At 31.7% G+C, this 18,787-nt stretch overlaps 1 long non-coding RNA gene across 13 annotated transcripts in view; it reads left to right on the plus strand.

Moving 5' to 3' along the window:
• Positions 1-18,787, plus strand: part of LOC140632722 (uncharacterized) — a 186,520-nt gene that overhangs the window by 27,890 nt on the left and 139,843 nt on the right. For 9 of the 13 annotated variants that reach the window (XR_012030416.1, XR_012030408.1, XR_012030407.1 and 6 more), the window contains exon 4: positions 16,812-16,948. This is a non-coding gene — a long non-coding RNA (uncharacterized lncRNA). Of the gene's footprint in view, positions 1-6,383; positions 6,545-10,196; positions 10,245-11,867; positions 11,954-12,630; positions 12,763-16,811; positions 16,949-18,787 lie in introns of all 13 variants that reach the window. The other 4 variants (XR_012030406.1, XR_012030415.1, XR_012030409.1 and 1 more) reach the window with 4 other exon arrangements.

An 18,787-nucleotide genomic window follows, 5' to 3' on the forward strand; every position in this document is an offset into this window, starting at 1 on the left:
TAAAAGAGTGAGACAAGTAAACAAGGTATATTTAATATATGGAATATGAAGTTTATTGTTTATGATATGTATAATATACCATGAAATGTGTTTCAAGCCCATTTAAAAAAGTAAAACAGGGTAAATAAAAGAATGTGTTTTGGTTCCGTGTAGACCCAATAAATAGTGTTTAAGAAAATGATCTTCTACAAAGAAAATAGAGAAATTAATCCCCTATCACATATTATAGATAAACATAAATTTCCCTTTAATCAAATATTAAATGCAAAAAAATAGCACGGTTTATTTGATTATTTTTAAGTTTCTTCTAATTTTTCTGAGGTATAGTTGACAGATGCATTATATTACCTTTAGGTGTACAACATAATGATTTCTTATTTGTATGTATTGTAATTAATCACTACAATAAGCCTAGTTAATATCCATTACCATTTTCTAATTTTAGAGAAAATAATATATTTGAATTTCCTATTTTATTTTTGGATTATGATGTATTTTAAAAACAGTAAGCTTTCTAGAATTGATGTAATTACTGACTGATGGAATTTATTAACTTGGAAATTGATTCCTGACATACAAATATGGTATACCATTTATGAAATATTCTTGCAGGTGCTTTAATAGAATTTTCTATTTTTTTCTACAAAGGATTTATACTTTATATTAGATTTATTTCCCAACCTGTCTCATTTGATTGCTTTCTCATTTTCTATTATATTTTCTAGTTGGCTTTTGCTTGTATAGGAGGAAATTACCGAATTCCTTTGATGGACTGTATCTCTCTATACAGCATTTTATAATAATGTAAATCTCTTTTACCTCACACCTTTGTCTTGTTTCGTGGCAGTAGTTAAGATATTGACTAAGATGACCTAAACATTTCCCTCAGTTTGCCTAAGGTTTAGACAGGTTTTTTTCCTGTGTATAGATTTCTGACCACTTTTTCCTCAGAGCTTTTAAAAATGTTTATTGCAAATTCTTCTCTGTCCTTTAGAGATGTGAATGTTTATAAAAGCCTCTTGCCAGTTTTTCAACTCAGGAATGTTTTTCTCAAAGATTGAAAGCTATCTCTTCAAATCATGGTCACCAAGAAAATAGAATTCCTATCTCCCAATCTGTATGAAATTATCAAACATAAATGGTTTAATCATCTTCACTAACCCACACCCCCCAACCCATTGCATCTTCTAGTATTTTTCCATTAGCTAACCTCAACACTCAAACACATTTGTAATGTCTTGAATAAAATCATCCTTGCTTGTTTAACTCTGACCAGGGCAGTTTTTCTTTGACACTATCCAGTATTATATTGAGCAGACATGCTTAGATTAATGGGCGAAATTTCCAGAAGGAAGAGATTAACAGTTTTTAATTTTGGTTAAACTCACTTATAGAAAATATTTATGATATAATTGGTTTTATAATATGTGTATGTGGGAGCTTTTGGTTACTATTTTATTTTATTAATAGATATTCAATTCAATTTTAAACTGCAATTGATTGCTTGAACATTTAGACGTACTGAGAGACGTCTACTTCATTAGAGTAGATATTAAGAATGTGGACGATAATGATTCTTGTACACAAAGAAGATAGTAAGGGTTCTGAATGCATATTTAGGAACCCCATATTATATTAATATATTATTTTTAAATAAAACTCGGATATTATATGTTCAATATTACACAGAATAGAACATGTGAAGCAATATTTTCTTCATTGTTTATTAGTGTTTATAGGTGTTTATAATAAGATAGCATTATAAAATAATATTCTAGAGTAACTGAAAAGCATAATACTAATAAGAAATCATGTGAGAGGTGGTTTTTTTATTACACTGATCAAACTATTTTTGTGGATTCTGTGATAAATAATCAAATTTTTGGAAAGTTCTTAAAAGTATGACTTATATCATTTGTCCTAGATGAAAATATGTAAGTTTGGAATGGAGCTTAAGAAACAGCAAAAGAGCCTTGTAAAAGTTTGTATTGGACATTTCTCTTGGTCTCCCTGACAGTACTGATTACAGGCAAAATATACATTTTATTGTGATATCCACTGAAGTTAATATGAAAATGTATAGGTGTGAGTGTATTGTCATTACAAAAGCCCTTGATGATATAAAACTTTTTCCTTCCAACACATTAAATTTAAAGAGCAAGGACTTTGATTAGAGCAATTTCAGATTTATTTTTGGACTTACTATATCATATATTTCTACAATTCTCTTTCAACAAATTTTATTTCAGTGTATATTTCAGTGAAAAGAGTCAAGGGCATCATCTTTTCCAATGGTTGCATTATATATTCCATTAAAGATCTAAAAATAGCTTATGGTAGAGAAGGAAGGGGGGGAGCATTTTTAGTTTTTCCATTATTCTTTTCAGCCTGCTACTAGATAAAATTGGATTATCACCAAGAAGTATGAAAAGAAGCATGCATTTAAAGAGAATAAATTCCATTATCTGTGTGTGGACAGGTGCTCAGGATATCAAATAAATAATCTTAGACCTAACACAAAACAAATTATATAGTAACTAACATTTCTATTCGTACAGCACTTACAATGTTTCATGCATGCAATCTCTAGTATTTCCCAAAACCAGAGATTAATAAACAAAGGAGATAGATATACCTTATTTTTTGGCTATGAGCTACGTGGATAAAACACTTGAAAGTCCTTCAAAAATTAACATTGCATTCTGGTCATCATTCATGAATTCCAAATTCTTACATATGGACTAAAACACACACACAATATTTATAAAATGTCTAACTGTGCTTCAGGGTTATGTAGCATATTGGATAAATTTAGGCAAAAGTAATACTACTTTCAAGGAATTCAAATCAATGTGTGTATTTTCTTAGGAGGAAAAAAATCACATAAATTAGTATTTATCACACATTTACTGTAGAAGAACATTGAGGCATCTTCTTTAGGACCCTCTAGTGAAATGATCCACGGATTAGAAATATTTGAAATTCATTGCTGCAAATCTACTTGTTCCTCATTCTCATTATCACCTAAAAAAAATAAACAAACATACGGCAGAGAAGAAAACAGAAAACTGTAAGTTGTTCATTGCATTCTATCATGGGGAAACATTTTTAGTCAATCACAGAACAGGAAAAGATAAAATACATTGTAGATTATTTTTCTTATTTCAAGATCATTTTATCTATGTTTAAGATTTGGGGATTTTTGGAGAGTCAGGTATATATTGCAGATAAATATAAATTGAGTGACATGAGTTGAGAAGAACTATGTTGTTGAGGGATGAAATGTGTGTGACAGAGGTCTCAAGGTATCACATGAATCTGAATATGATTCTATGGGATCTACAAGAACTGACATGACTTCAAATATAACACAAACCAGTTCTGTTAATCAAAATAAAAAGTTAATCAAAATGCATAAATTATTAAAGAAATTGGATCATCTGAAAAAATTGGAAGCTACTTTGCTGTAATAAGAGCAAATGTATGTGATTGGGCATTAATATTTGACCAACTATTTGAAAGAAATATTTTCTATTAAAACTTTTAAAAGTACTGACTTTGCCCCTTTGCATCATAAACCTTCTATCTATCTATCTATCTATCATCTATCTATCTATCTATCTATCTATCTATCTATCATCTATCTATCATCTATCTAATTTATTATCCAGTTGGTGATACAAAAGCCATGTAACCAGGAATAGGTATATCTGAACTTCTTACATTCTATGTCAGTTGAATTTAAAAAAGAAAAGAAAGGAGAAAAAAAGAAAAGTAACTAAAAAAAATAAAAAGATAACTTTCTGTGATATTTTTCATTTGGACTCAAATTCTCCATAGTTTCATATTTTATTTTTCTTCCTAGTTGTTTTGATATATCTCTTAAAAACTTATTAAAGTATATTTTATATTGTTTTTTAATACAAGTAGGACTTACTAATGCTCTTTTCTTCTTCTATTCTTTCCTAAACAGAAGGGTGATTCAAAAGTACCCAATATATAAAGTATCAATGAATGAATAAACAGAAATAAAATCATTAGAAAATACAAGATAAATATTAAACTTTATATTGAATTATTCTACCCCTAACATGAAAAAGTGTCCATTAGTTAAGAAAGTTGAAGTGTAAAAAAAATAAAAAAAAAATAAAAAAAATAAAAAAGAAAGTTGAAGTGTAGATGAGTGGAATTCAGTGTGTTGAGATGAAAGTAAAGGACATGTCTGCTGTGCAGTTTTAATAATTCAGAAATCAAATAAGCACTTTATTTTTTATTATTTTCACACCAGATAAATTAACCAAGAATCATAGCTGAGAAGTAACCGTATGCAGAAAATTGCCTGTCTTCCTGATTACATGGCTTTTGTACCTCCAATTGCTTAAAAACCTTTTTGGTTTATGCAGCTAGCCAGAAGAAATATATTTAATGCCTTAATTTATAAAATAGAACTTGGAGTATTTCTTTTAGTACCTATATTTCAGATTTTTTAATTTTCATTTTATTTTAGATTTCTTTTATTTATTCATGAGAGACACACAGAGGGAGGCAGAAACATAGGCAGAGGCAGAAGCAGGCTCCTTACAGACCTGGGGTCATGCCCTGAGCTCAAGGCAGGAGCTCAACCACTGAGCTACCTGGGCATCCCTATTTCTCCTTCTCCTTCTCCTTCTCCTTCTCCTTCTCCTTCTCCTTCTCCTTCTCCTTCTCCTTCTCCTTCTTTCTCCTTCTCCTTCTCCTTCTCCTTCTCCTTCTCCTTCTCCTTCTCCTTCTTCTTCTTCTTTTATTCTTTTGTTAAGATTATTGCTTTTCACTAAGAAAATGACAAGTCTCATTATCGGTTTTTGATTCAAGATCACCCTCCTTCTTGAACAAGCGAATGTGACAACTGTGAGGTTTCTCACACTCGTGCTGGCTAAGTTTGAATATGTCCATTTGATTGTTCACCAGTTGTTTCTTCTTTATTATTTCATTTGTGTTTCTTTCAATTGTGTGTCTTTTCTTTGATGTTAGGAAATAGCTTTCATTCTAAAAGTTTCTGGTGATTTCTTCTGATGGAGCTTCCAAAAAGTATTCTCAATTCTCTATACTGTTTTAGAGAAAATATTAAATCATTTGTAAGGTATTTTAAGATTTGCTACTTGGCAGGCAGTAAACACTTGTTTTATTAATTCAAATAGTGTAGATCTCTGACAAGAACTGAGAGAGATAGATAAAAAGAGCAATTTTTTTTTTAAAGAAGACATAGAAGGAAAAAAAGAGGATAGAGGAAAAAATAATGGAAATGTTTAGTTGTGCATATAAGCATCTTTATATTTATATAAATATAATAATCACATTTATGATTGCAATAAACAATAAAACACTGATTATGAAATATTTGAAATATATGTGTGATAAATAGCATTTTGGGTAAAGTAAATTTAAAAGATAGCCATTTCTTTTACTTTGAAAAAGGGAAAAAAAAAGAAAAAGTAAAATCTTTTGAAATCTTTCAAATTCACACCTTTACTAGCAAATGGAATAATATCATCATAACTGACACGATTTAACATGAAGGGTGTCTGAGAATTCAGGTTATAAAGTATTTTAATTTTTATTTAACATAAATACCTTAATATCCCTCGAGAATAAAAAAGTAAGATTAAAGAGGAATTTTGTATATCAATATGGCATCAATTAAATGTCTGTTTTAATACAGTTTAACTTATTCGACAGGAATGATCTATTTCTAACATAACTACAATAAAACATTCTAGCAAGAATGCTAATAATTGGGAATTTAAAAATATCAAACAATTGAAAACAAAGGATAACTATCTCCTGATATTGTTTCTTTTTTGTTTGTTTGTTTGTTTTAACAGATTTTATTTGCTTATTTGAGAGAGAATGAGAGCGCTAGCAGGAGGATGGGCAGAGGCAGAGGGAGAGAGAGAAGCAGACTCCCCACTGAGCAGAGCCCCCCCACCATGTGTGACTCAGTCCCAGGACACCTACCTGACTGAGCCACACAGGCACCCCCTTGATATTGTTTCTGATCTTCTAAGTAATTCCATGTTGTTAGATAGATATGAGAAGGAAAACATATTCTGAATGTATTTATTATATGTTTACATATAATACATTTTTATAATGGTATTTGGTGAATGCCTGTGATAAACAACAAAAGTAGTATATTTCAGTAACTAAAAACAAAGACTCAGGTTAGGTTCTTTTCAATTCTGACTATCACTCATGAAAAATGTTAAATTAGATAAGATCTTTGTATCTCAGAGTCTCAGATTCATTATTAGAACTTAATTTTTTAGAGAAAATCTTATATTGCTGATTACTTGTTAAGTGTTATATGATGTGTAATAATAGAAATGGTGTTCACAATTTGACAGATGACATGAGAGCCTTATGGAACTGCAAACACATTTATTGTTTTTTCTCTTTGGAGAGTCATGCATTCCTCAATACTGCTGTGAAAATAGGAATCACTCACACTTCTAAAGCTATTTCCCACTGTTAAAAATTAATTAGAAGAATAACATCTCCAACCCAGGTGAGACAAGTCTGTAATTCATAACTATAATATTCTAGAGGAGAAGGAAACCTGAAACTATTTCTTTTAAACGGCCTTTAACGATATCACACATGATTTAAGAAATATTTTATTTTTTGTGGAAATGTTATTTATAATCTCTATTTATAGGTTCTAGAATTTTTCATCTCTAGGTTGTCTATTTGAAGAACAAATTTATAGAGCACACTTAACACAAAACAAAAGTAAATAAAAACCTAATCATCTATTGTAAATTATGAAAAAGCTAGTAGGAATTTACAGCCTCAAAGCCATCAAGGTACAGAATGTTAATGGAGTTAACAGGAGCTCAGCAGCCTTATATCTTCAAAGTCCACTTTATTAAAAGCCGATAGAAGAAAATTCAAAGTTTACTTATTTTCAGAGAGGCAATTTTCTATTTTCTGTTAGGAAACATGATTTTTATATAAACTACATATTTTGATAGACTACTCTTCTCGATGGGGAAACTGTATTTTTAGTAATAAAATTAAAATAATAAGATAAAATATAAAATGACAATAAAGTATAAATACCTATTTGCACTTGTAGAATTAAACTAAGTACCTGTCCTTAAAAATCATCAAATACAAATCCGTTCGTCCTTTGGTATCACCTTCCTAACTGATGTGAAAATTTGCAAAATCTCATTACTCTTAAAAATAAGAATGTAACTATCATGCATACCTTCCACTTTCCATACATTAAATACGCATATTTTATTTTCCTAAGTGGATCATGAATTTTCCAAGGCCACAGAAATTGCTTCTTATGTTTTGTATTCACGACAGACTTTGTTATCCTTGTCATTGTTAGGGATGGACAGGTTTTGTTGTGTTACAAGTGAACACCAAAATGTCAGTGCTAACCAGGATAAAGGTTAACTTTTCAAAGTCCTGTGCCAGCCCAGAAGGAAAATCAGCGTTCTAGACTCTATATTTTTGACGACACTATTTTCCTCATATACCTTCACAGTTCCCTGGCCAGAAAAAAATATTATCTAGACACAGAACACATTTAAAATCAGGCATTTAGTGTTTTTAATAATTCCCTCCATATTCCTTTGGCCCAAATCTAATCATTGAACCCCAACCTCAAGTGAAGGGCAGCTGTAAAACAGAAGGCCACATGTTCATTCTATCTCAGTACCACAATTACTCTAGTCGATAAAGAACAAATATTTCTATGGGCTAAAATGATTCAGACTCTATTTCCAGTGTGTTACATATATTGACTCATGAATTTTCACCTGACTTGATGAGATAAATACTATTAAGAGCCTCTTCTTTAATTTAGAAAAGTATAAGTCCATAATAAAGAGCCCAATGTCTCAAATCCCCATGGATTTACGTAATGAAAATATATTTCTCTTTCATGTCATAATCGGTTGCATGTGGGGCAGGGAAGCATCTTCTCCAGGCAGTGATGGGACAGTGCCCTCTGCCATCATGTGGCTCTGGCCAGGATGGAAAGTCTTTCCTTTTTACATTTTGTTGGGGAGGAAGAACAAAATTATGCATGAGTCAATTTTAGGGGCCGGTCTGGGAAGTGCTGCAACCACTTGTCTTATTTCACTGATGGAAGAGAATCACCTGAACTCACATGAATGAGTGGACTTAGTACCTAAAAACAAAAGGCAACGTAGGTAGTGATGAGTCCTGGCAGTTATTGTCACACCCCATTTTTGAGTAGGAAGTCATGGAAGAGAGAGCTTAAATAACCAGTTGGTCAAGGTCACACAGCTAGGAAGTGACAGAAAAAGAACTTGGTCCATGTAATTTATCTTCACAATCTGTGCTCCTACCCACGATACTATTCTTGTAATGCTTGTAGTTTAACACAAATGTTTAATACATATTTCTTAAATGATTGTAGAACAGATAATGTTAATACACTTTTATTAAGTGATTGGATGTCAGACAGATAATTTTACCCAGATATTCCATGTAAAACTTTTTTTGGCTACCACTTCCTGGCATGTTAATATCACCGGTAAGGTGCTACCCAAGCACATTATAATATTCAATTCATTGGAAAATAATATTTGTAGGTATTCAGTTTAACATCAATAATGTGTCCCCCACACCCAATTTAAGATACATTAGCTGTTCAGCCATGTATCTGTTGATTTGGCTTCCTTATCTTCACCTTTATGTGTTACAGTACATATCTTTTAGGATACAGATAGAGAAATTTAGAGTTAGCATTCATTCCTCTCATCATTTTAGATGGTCCTCACAGAGAACAGTGTCACAGAAAATATTTTAACAATTATTGGGAGAATAGAAAGTGGTAGGTTATCAAACACTTCTTCTAGCTTAGTTTGGAAGAAAGCCACTCTAGGAATGGGTTATCTCCAGCATAGAAAACGTGAACAAAAGAAAGGGAGGATAGCTTTCACATGAGATAGAAAATAATTTTTAAAACATCTTATTTCCCTGCCTTAACTTGCAAGGAAATTGCTATACTGTTAATGGTCTGTGAATCTTTAATTACAGATAAATGTTCATGTTAGTATCTGTCCTCTGGGCAAAAATGCAAACACATTACACCACAAGAGAAGCAAAGAAATGAATTTATGCTTTAATGAACTGTGGAGTCTTATTATTCACCTAATATAAAATGACACTTTGACTTTGTACTGGAAACAAACTGGGAATATGAGGTCCAATTTGTATTCAGGGAAATTGTTTACTCTGAAAATTTATCCAATGATAAGTTATTTTTGGTTTCATACCTTCAAGACTTCCTTTTATTGCGTTTCCTTTCTATTTTTAATTAGTTTAAAGTAATTATTTGAAAATTCAACATTAATCTTCTCTCTAATCTGGAGGGAAATTATTCATGATAAAAGCTCATGTTAGGTCTGTCATTTGGCAGTGACACTGTATGTTTTTCTATCTATATACGAACAAGAAAAATCAGACTTAACAATTGCCCCAAATGCTAATGGCCTGCCCATCTAATCAAGCACTTTTCATTATGTCGCATCACCAGATTTAATTGAGCATTTAATTCATAGTTTGTCACTCTGCTGGTTGCTTGGTAATTTATATCCAGTCCTCACACCAAAGCTAGGAGATAATGTTGGTTTAAATGGGACATCAAAGCTCAAACAATTTTAAAATAAGAAGTCAAATATGTCTAGTAGATATATTAGTGCTATTCTTAGTGTAGCTTATACCCCAAGTGTGGCGCATATTAGAGAAGAGAAAAAAATGATAACAGGAATGAAGTTCTGGCCAAATAAATGAAACATACAAGCATTTATAACTATCATAGTCTGGGAAAATAAATATTATTCAAAGGGCCACAAAAATTAAATAGCCTATTAGATTTTTATTTCTATTAGAAGATGAAATTTATAATCCAAAGTATAGTAACAGTTCTATAATACAGATTATTATTTGCTTTTATTCAGCTGCAGGGAAAAGGAAACACTTTTCATCTTCCTGAAACCTATTTGACAACTCTTACAGGGATTTGCAACTTCAAATCTAAGTAAAGCAATGGAATTTTTGTAGTTTGCAGGGAGAAAGAAAATCAGGTCTGGGAAGCTAAAAATTAACAATACTGATAAAAGTGAGGAGGATGGAAAAGGTTTGAGATATTTGATGTTTTGTATATTGCATAGGTATTATCATCTCCAGTTTAAAATTGAGGAGGATGAAGTTCAGTGATTGTAAGTAACTTTATTCATTCAGAATGTATTTATTGAGTTCTAGTCTGTGCTAGAGACTGCTATGAAGAGAGAATTATAGCTGTGATAAAATTGACCCATTCTAATCTCATGTAGTAACATAAAATAAATAATCCCCAAAATGTTTACTTACTTTATATTGTAGTAAAACCAGAGAGAGGGGGGTGGAGAGAGAGAGAGAGAGAGAGAGAGAGAGAGAGAAAGTGCTGTGAGAAATATAGAATGATTTTAATCTTGTATGAATGTCAAGGAAAACTATCTTTGAAGAAATGCAATTAAGAGGTCACCTGAAAATTTGTATATTTATTAAATTACATGTGTTTATGTAATTGTTAGAGAGAAGAGGAGAAGGGGAAGAGAGAAAGAGAAAGAAAAAGAGAGAGACAGAGTGAATGTGTTTGTAATATTTCCTCTAGGTCTGTATTCTGATCCAGGGAAAATGGGCAGCCTGGCCAATTGAGAATAAGTGCACAATCCATACTTTATTTCTGCTGAAGGCAAAATGGACAAAATGGCTTGGGCCAAGAAAATATACTCACTATCTCTTTGTCCTAGAATTGAATTGACTTAAACACCTAGTTGAAGTGGAGGGAAAGGATTTATAGGCACGAATATCATGTCATAATTGTGAGAGCACCATATCAATATTCATACATATAAGTGAATTAATCTATAAAATATTTTTATTTTTGGAATTTATGAAAATAGTCCTTAAATACTAACGTAACATTTATAGTCCTCATTTTATATGTATTCTACTTATGAATTAGTATTTTCATCCTACTTCAGCCACCCACATTTACTGCATCTATTTTTTAATCACCCCAAACAAAAATCTCTGTTCCAGCAACTTCTCTTTTCTTTACATTCTTGAACAGGTACTTTTCCTTCCTTGATTTGGATGGTCACTATCACTTAGAAACCAATGACTATTTAAATTTATTATATATATCACTTTTCCTCTTTCTCTAGTCTTTCACTCTTACATTTGGTAAATTCTTGTCACTATCATTAAGTCCATCATATATATGAAGCAACATTATTGTCAATGTAACTAACTGCATCACATATACTTTACAAAACACTCTGTCTCTTCTTCAACATTATAAAAAAATTGCAAGCTCATTAGGCTCATTTATGATTTCAACCTGTCTATAAAAAGATGTATCTGAATGGCCTAGAAATTTCCTTGGAACAATGTAGCTTCTCATAGCAAATGAATAGCTGAATTTATTTCAGAGTTTAAATTCATAATTTCATTGATTTATAGAAGAAGTAAACATTATAAATCACACCAAATATGCTAACAATGTCATTTACTGGCTTAGAAAAAGGCACAGTATTAAAATGTTAGAAATAAATGTTAGAGACAAGGAAATTCCATGGTGGTATAAGGAAATCATCCAACTTTAAAATATACATTAAACATAGGAAAATGAATAGCCTTAAAAACATATTTTTTAATCTATTCCATATCTCTATGCCCATATTTTATTCATATTAAGCTTATTTTGCATTTTCTTCCTCTTTTTAAAAATGATTTAACATAACCACTCATGTATTCAATCATCCAATAAATATCTATTAAATGATTATTTGTTCCAGGTACATTTCTCATGTGTTGTGAAAAGCTATGAGATGAAACACTTAAAACTTACATTCTAATGGAATTATATACAAAAAATAAAAAGGTAAAGTATATGGAATGTTAGTGATAAGAGATGAGGAGAAAATTAAGCAAAAGGAGCATATGGCTGTGGCAGGTGGTATTTTTCAAATATAGCCACAACTATATCACCCATCCTACATGCTGTTTTACAATGTGATGTTACCACCTTGCCTTTAAAAGGCAGTGCTGGTCCACATCCTCGTGAATCCTGGTAGGTCTGAGACTAGTTTAATAAAATGACAGTAGAAATGACAATTGTGGTTTTGCAGCCACATCCACAATAAAGATTTCAACTCTGTCCACTGGGACACCACCTTCTGGAGCTCTGTGCCTCCCCGTATAAGAAGTCCGATATCCCTGCTATCCTTAAATGCTCTGAGCAAGTCCAAGCATATGGATAAATGGCTTGCAGTTCCTATGATGGAAAATCTCATCTGAGGTCGTATCTGAGGCAGATGTGTGATTAAGGATACTTGTAAATGATTTCAGTTCCCAGGTTTCAAGTCTCCACAGCCATAGTTAGACCAATCTAATCTAGTCCAAATTCCCAACCCAGAGTATCCATGAACTTAGTAAATGGTGGCTCCATGTAGTATGTTTTGGGATGGTCTGTTACAATAGTAACTAGAGAGTGGGGTCTTACATTTTAGACTGGATGACCAGGTAGAAAGGTTTAAGTAAAGTCTGTACTGCTTATAGGGTAGCCAAGTAGAGTTGCCAGTGAAGCAGAGAAGATATGAGTCTGAAGATCTGGAAAAAGGTCCAGGCGCAAGACAGGCCTCTCAAGACCCTTACCTGGGAAATATTGCAGAAAAATTGAGTATTCTAAAAGTTTTTTTCTTACCTTTTTTCAGTACCTTTATACATATTCATAAAGGAAGTATGTATTCCAAGACCCAGAGTCTTTTTTTTTCAATTTTATCCATAGGAGAAGTTGGATATTTCAAGATTTTTAGTATTTATTTTATAAATACTTACAATGTGCATGATTTTAAACTTTTTTTTTTAAGTTCAATGTAAATTATTATTAGGGCAGACTGCTCCTTCAGATTCTTCCCATTTACTTAAATCTCATTACTCTTCAACATGAGGAAATAAATAAGTAGTATATTTACCTAAAGTTTCAATTTTAATTTATAACATTTACTTGATTCTAAGGTGTAAGATACAAATGCATAATTAATTTAGTATAAAAGTATATGCTATAAAATTATATTTACACAAGAATTCAAGAAATAACCCTGATTCATAAAAATAAAACATACAAAATGTATATTGATATCAATAATACCCAATAGCAGTACAATGTTTGGTTTGTTGTTTTATATGTAAATTTACATTTATTCTTTTAAAAAGTGTACCTTATGGGATGTCTGGGTGGCTCAGTCAGTTAAGCGTCCAACTCTTCATTTCGGCTCAGGTGTGATTTCAGGATGGTGAGATTAAGCCCCAGGGGCTCTGTGCTGGGCATGGAGCCTGCTTAAGATTCTCTTTCTCCCTCTCCCTCTGCCTGCACCTTTCCCCCTTTCTCTCTTAAATAAATAAATAAATAAATAAATAAATAAATAAATAAATAAATAAAAAATAAAAAGTGTACCTTAAAATCAAGAAGGTAAAAACAATTTTTTCCATATGAGCAACAACAAAAAAAGGTAATTAGGAAATCATCATTCACTCTATAGGATTTTGTGATTTATACTATCCTAATTTATATCAATATACTATTTTACATAAGATGACTATTCTAGTTAATGAATGAGAAAAAAAGACTAAATATTTTAATATTTACGTATCAATAAACTCCCCTAATTTGCATGTTCTCTGAGTTGTAATGACCTATGCTATTTTTTTATATTTCTTATATATAACTTGCGAGGGACTCTTCCATACATACACTGTATGATTGCATATATTCATATTTTCTATTGAGAACAAACTTTTATCATCCGAGGAAAGAAAAACTTAAGGTGAATTACTTACAAATTTCTGTAGCAGCACTATGGAGCACTTAGAGATTATATGAATTACATTTCATAGATTATAGGATATTTGGGTTATAACTCTTAATTATCATTGTATAACAACCACTCCAAATTCCTGTAAGCTTACAATCAACCACCCTTTATTTTTAGCTATCTTACCAGTGGCTTGTCATGGTTTCATTGATCTAGCTTGAGCCCAACTATGTTGGTTGGCATTGGACAGTTATTGGGGATTGGAAGCACCTGAAATTTGATCAAGACTCCACTCTTGGTCAGGCTTGCATAGGGCACTTCAGCTGCTACTTCACTGCCTCATTTGCCATTCATCCTCCTTTTAGGACCATCAGACTAGCCCAGGCATACTCTTATTATGGGGCTGTCAGAGACTCAAGACCTAGTGAGTCCAATCTTACAAATGCTTTTTAGGGCACTGTTGGTGTCCAAGCCTTATTGACCTAACAAAGCAAGTCACAAACTTACCCATAGTGAGAAAGCATTGAAAAGGTACACAGAAAAGTGCCTTGGTAGAGGAAGTGGTGAGGAAATGGGTGCAAATGAAGCAAAGTTTATAAATGACATCAATTTACTCTTCCTGTCCAGTCTGGTCCCCAATATTGTTTTCCAATAGCATATGTATATTATTCTTCCTAAAGATATTGTCAAAATTATATTTGGACACTAAAGTGTAAATGATTTGCAAAAAATTCACCTAATATTCTCCACAGTCAATTCCATTTTACTACTTATGTTACACGTGTTTATTAAAGTATATGAAAGCAAATGCTTAGAAATCAGCTAGTGAGTTATGAAAGTTTTGGGAATTACTGTAGTCTTATTAACCACTCCTCATCCCCTTCTGCTGTGCAAATGTCTTATTTGTAAACAGCCCCAAATAATATCTTGAAATCAGGTTTTGTTGACCCTGTTTATTAAGCAAATTATGATGAAAACAAAACATATAAAAAGTAGACATTATGTTAATTATTATCAATTTTTGGTAATAAAAACAAAATATACATACAAATGAAATTTTGTTATCATGTATGTTATCATTTAGTAATTCATAATTTTTTTAAAAATGAAACAGATTAGTTTAAAAAATGTATAACCTGTAGAGTTTATCTGTATGGTATACCAAATAGAATCATAAAAACACTTCAGGACTGCCCATCTTTAATATGATTTACTGCATATCAGTGTCATGAGCAGGCTCTGAAGGCTGGCACACGAGTTGTATCTTTCCATGATGGCAGCTTTATTCAGTCATAAAGCAAGGTTGACGTAGTAATAAGGCAGGTGTAGGATTCCAAACTCAATGACATTCCTGCATGTGTTTAACTTGGCTTCTTACACATCACACAAAGCAAGGCACAAGACAAGTCAAAAAAGACAAAGATAGAAAAGGGGGTTGGCGGTTAATGAACCAAACACAAAGTCAGTCCGTGGGCCCACAGTTGAGATAAGGCCTCTGTCCAGCTGGGTCAGCTTCAGCACTTACTGCTTATCACCTTCAAGCAGTGAAGGGCCTCTGTTCTGTTAGGAGATCAATTGGGCAGGGCTTTCAGTGGCAGCTGCCTTTTTAAAGTGGTCAGACATAGAGAAGGGTCAATGTCTGAGGAGTCTGGCAGTTTCCTGCAAAAAAATCCTCTTTTTAAAGGGATTTCATCAATCCTGGGACTTTGCAGTCCTCCTCTATGTCTGCTGGTTATCAGGTATGAGGGTGTCATCAGCCAGTGCTGGTCTCGGGGATATGTGGTCTGAGCTGTCTGCATCGTTGTTTGACACAGGTCCCTGCCTGTCACAGGTCTCTGCTTGACATGACTGCATCTTGCTCTTTGCATCATGTGACTAAAATTTTGAATAATTATATTACCTTCTAATTAACATAATAATATTAATATTCCTAGATGTCAGATTTCCATGGCTGAATATTTTCTATTTTTAGTGGATTGTGTCATTTTAAGTGTTTTTTCCAACAATAACAAAATATGATAGCTTTACTCTGTACTATTTACTAGATGTCTCTAAGGCATAGTTTAGAGATGCACTATGTGCCGTAGATGTATAAATGATTTGTTTACATTATTCTATATAAATGATTTGTTTGCTTAATGTCTTGGAATTCATTTGTTGTGCTATGGCTGCTGATCCTGTTGTCATCAGATTGCTACAATAAGAAAGATCTGTATCTAATTCAGTCCTCTCTTAGCTTGTCTAAACCAAATGCAGATGTTCTTAATCTCCATTATTTTGTCAATTTATCAAGTTCATATTAATGTGTCACAATGTAAAGTTTTACTTTTCCTTCTTAAATATTATTCTTAAAAATTATGAAATATTTCTTTTTTTTGTTTTGTTTTTTTTGAAATATTTCAAACAAGAAAAAGAACATAATATAAAAAATATCTTGCATACCCTACCAAAATGTAAGAAAAGTGAAAAGCACTCTGCCACATTTGCATCAGACCTATTTTTTGAAAAATGAACATTATAAATGACATGATGCCTTCTTTGCTCAATGATCCTTCATTGGGGCACTATCCTGATCTTTGTGTTATATCATGGATTGATATTAAAATATTCTTACTACATATGAATAAATTATATATAGTATATAATTGTTACTTTAATGTCCAAGTATAAAATATATATTAATATAATTATAATTTAATGGTTTACTCATAATTTTGTATTTTAGGTTGACATGTGTTTATTAACTAAATTTTTTTTCATTTTTGAATAACCCATTTATTTAGTCTCTTTCTTAGTTTATTGTGGCCATACTATTTTTATAGTATATATCTAGAACTGGATATTTTTCGTTTTATGACATGACATCATTCCCTTTCACTGGTGGTATCAGTTATTAATCTTGTGTTATAAATTTCTCCCAAATAGTCATTTTCTTAGTTTTTGTGAGTGAAGACTCCCAGCATGGTCTCACAAGGTGACAATCATCTCAAGGTATGACTGAGGATGTATCTGCTTCCAAGCTCACCTACATACTTATTGGCGGGATAATCTCATACGCTGAGGTAAGGGCCCAGATTCTTTACTGGCTGTTAGTGGAAAGCCAACTTCTACCCTCATTACCAGGCAATTCACAGTATGGCTGTGTACTTGACCAAATCGAGAGAGGGGGACATCCTAAACTTTGTCCTCTACACTCAGGAGTAATATCCTATTACTTTTGATGTATTCCACATGTTAGAAGGGAAAGGAAATTGTCTTTACATTATGTTGATTGTCTTTTGTTATGTAGAAGCTTTTATGCTTGACATAGTTCCACTTATTTTTTTGTGCTTTTGTTTTTTGTGGTTTGGTGTCATACCAAAAAAAAAAAAAATTTTTTTTTCCCAAATCAGTGTAAAGGAGCTGCTTCTCCTTGTTTTCTTCTAGGAATTCAATGGTATCAGGTCTTATTTTTGTCTGTAATATATCTTGATTTAATTTTTGTGAATGGTATAAGCTAGGGATCTTTCTTTTCTTTCTTTCTTTCTTTTCTTTCTTTCTTTCTTTCTTTCTTTCTTTCTTTCTTTCTTTCTTTCTTTCTTTCTTTCTTTCTTTCTTTCTTTCTTTCTTTCTTTCTTTCTTTCTTTCTTTCTTTCTTTCTTTCTTTCTTTCTTTCTTTCTTTCTTTCTTTCTTTCTCTTTTTATTTTCTTCGTTCCTTCCTTCTCTCTTTGTTCTTCCTTCCTTCTCTCTTTGTTCGTTTCTTTCATATATTAAGAAAGTAGAAAGATCTCAAATAAACAACCTAACTTTATACTTCAAGAACTAGAAAGAGAATAAGCCCAAAGTTATCATAAGGAGGTAAAAAATAAAAAGATTAGTGCAAAAATAAATAAAACAGAGAACAGAAAAACAATGAGGGGAATAAATCAGTGAAACTAGGAGATGATTTTTCAAAAAAGGTAAAAACAACTGATAAAACTTTACTTAGAATAGCTAAGAAAAGAATAAGACTGAAATAAAATCAGAAATGAAAAAGATGTTATAATTGATACTACAGAAATAAACAGGATCATAAGCGACTACTATGACTAATTATACATCTATAATTAGATCTTCTAGAAGGAAGCAATAAATTCCTAGAAATACACACAATTAACCAAGAACAAATCAGAAAGAAATACAAAATCTGAACAGACCAATAACAAGAAGGTTGGATTAGTAATTAAAATCTTCCCAAGGAGGAAAAGCCCAGGAACCATTTTCATTGATGAATACTACTGAACATTTAAAGAATTAATGCCATTCTTTCTGAAACTCTTCCAAAAAACTGAAGGGGAGAGAACACTTTCAAATTCATCTTATGATGACAACATTGCTCTGATACCAAAGCCATGTAAGGACACAAAAAGAAAAGAAAACAATTGGCCAATATTCATGGTTGTTTTAAATTTTAGCCTTATCAACACCATATTAAAAAAAATAAGCTTTCCTCTATTTTTTGTCAATTCAACATAGACAGATTTATAATTTTTCCAAGGGAATGTAAGTATTTAAATGTTTACTTTACATACATTATCAGTGTAGTTTATTTTTTTATGTTTACCTTTTCATTTTTTTTTATGTTTACCTTTTCAATCCCCTTTGCTGTGAATTATCAGTTTTACTGTTTTCACCTTGGTTTAGTTTTTTTTTTTTATTTGACCAATATTTTTATATTATCCCAATACTAATGTTTTTGTTTCTTTTTTAAACAGTTTCATTGATATATAATTAGTATACAAATAACTGCACATACTTAATATGTACAATTTGGTGGACATATGCAAATCCCCCTGACACCTTCACCACAACCAAAGCAATAAACATATCCATCTTTTCCAAAAGTTATATGTTCTCTTTCATTTGGGGAATATAAATAATA

The sequence above is a fragment of the Canis lupus genome, chromosome 4 (assembly GCF_048164855.1).
Source record: "Canis lupus baileyi chromosome 4, mCanLup2.hap1, whole genome shotgun sequence".
Lineage (NCBI taxonomy): Eukaryota > Metazoa > Chordata > Mammalia > Carnivora > Canidae > Canis > Canis lupus.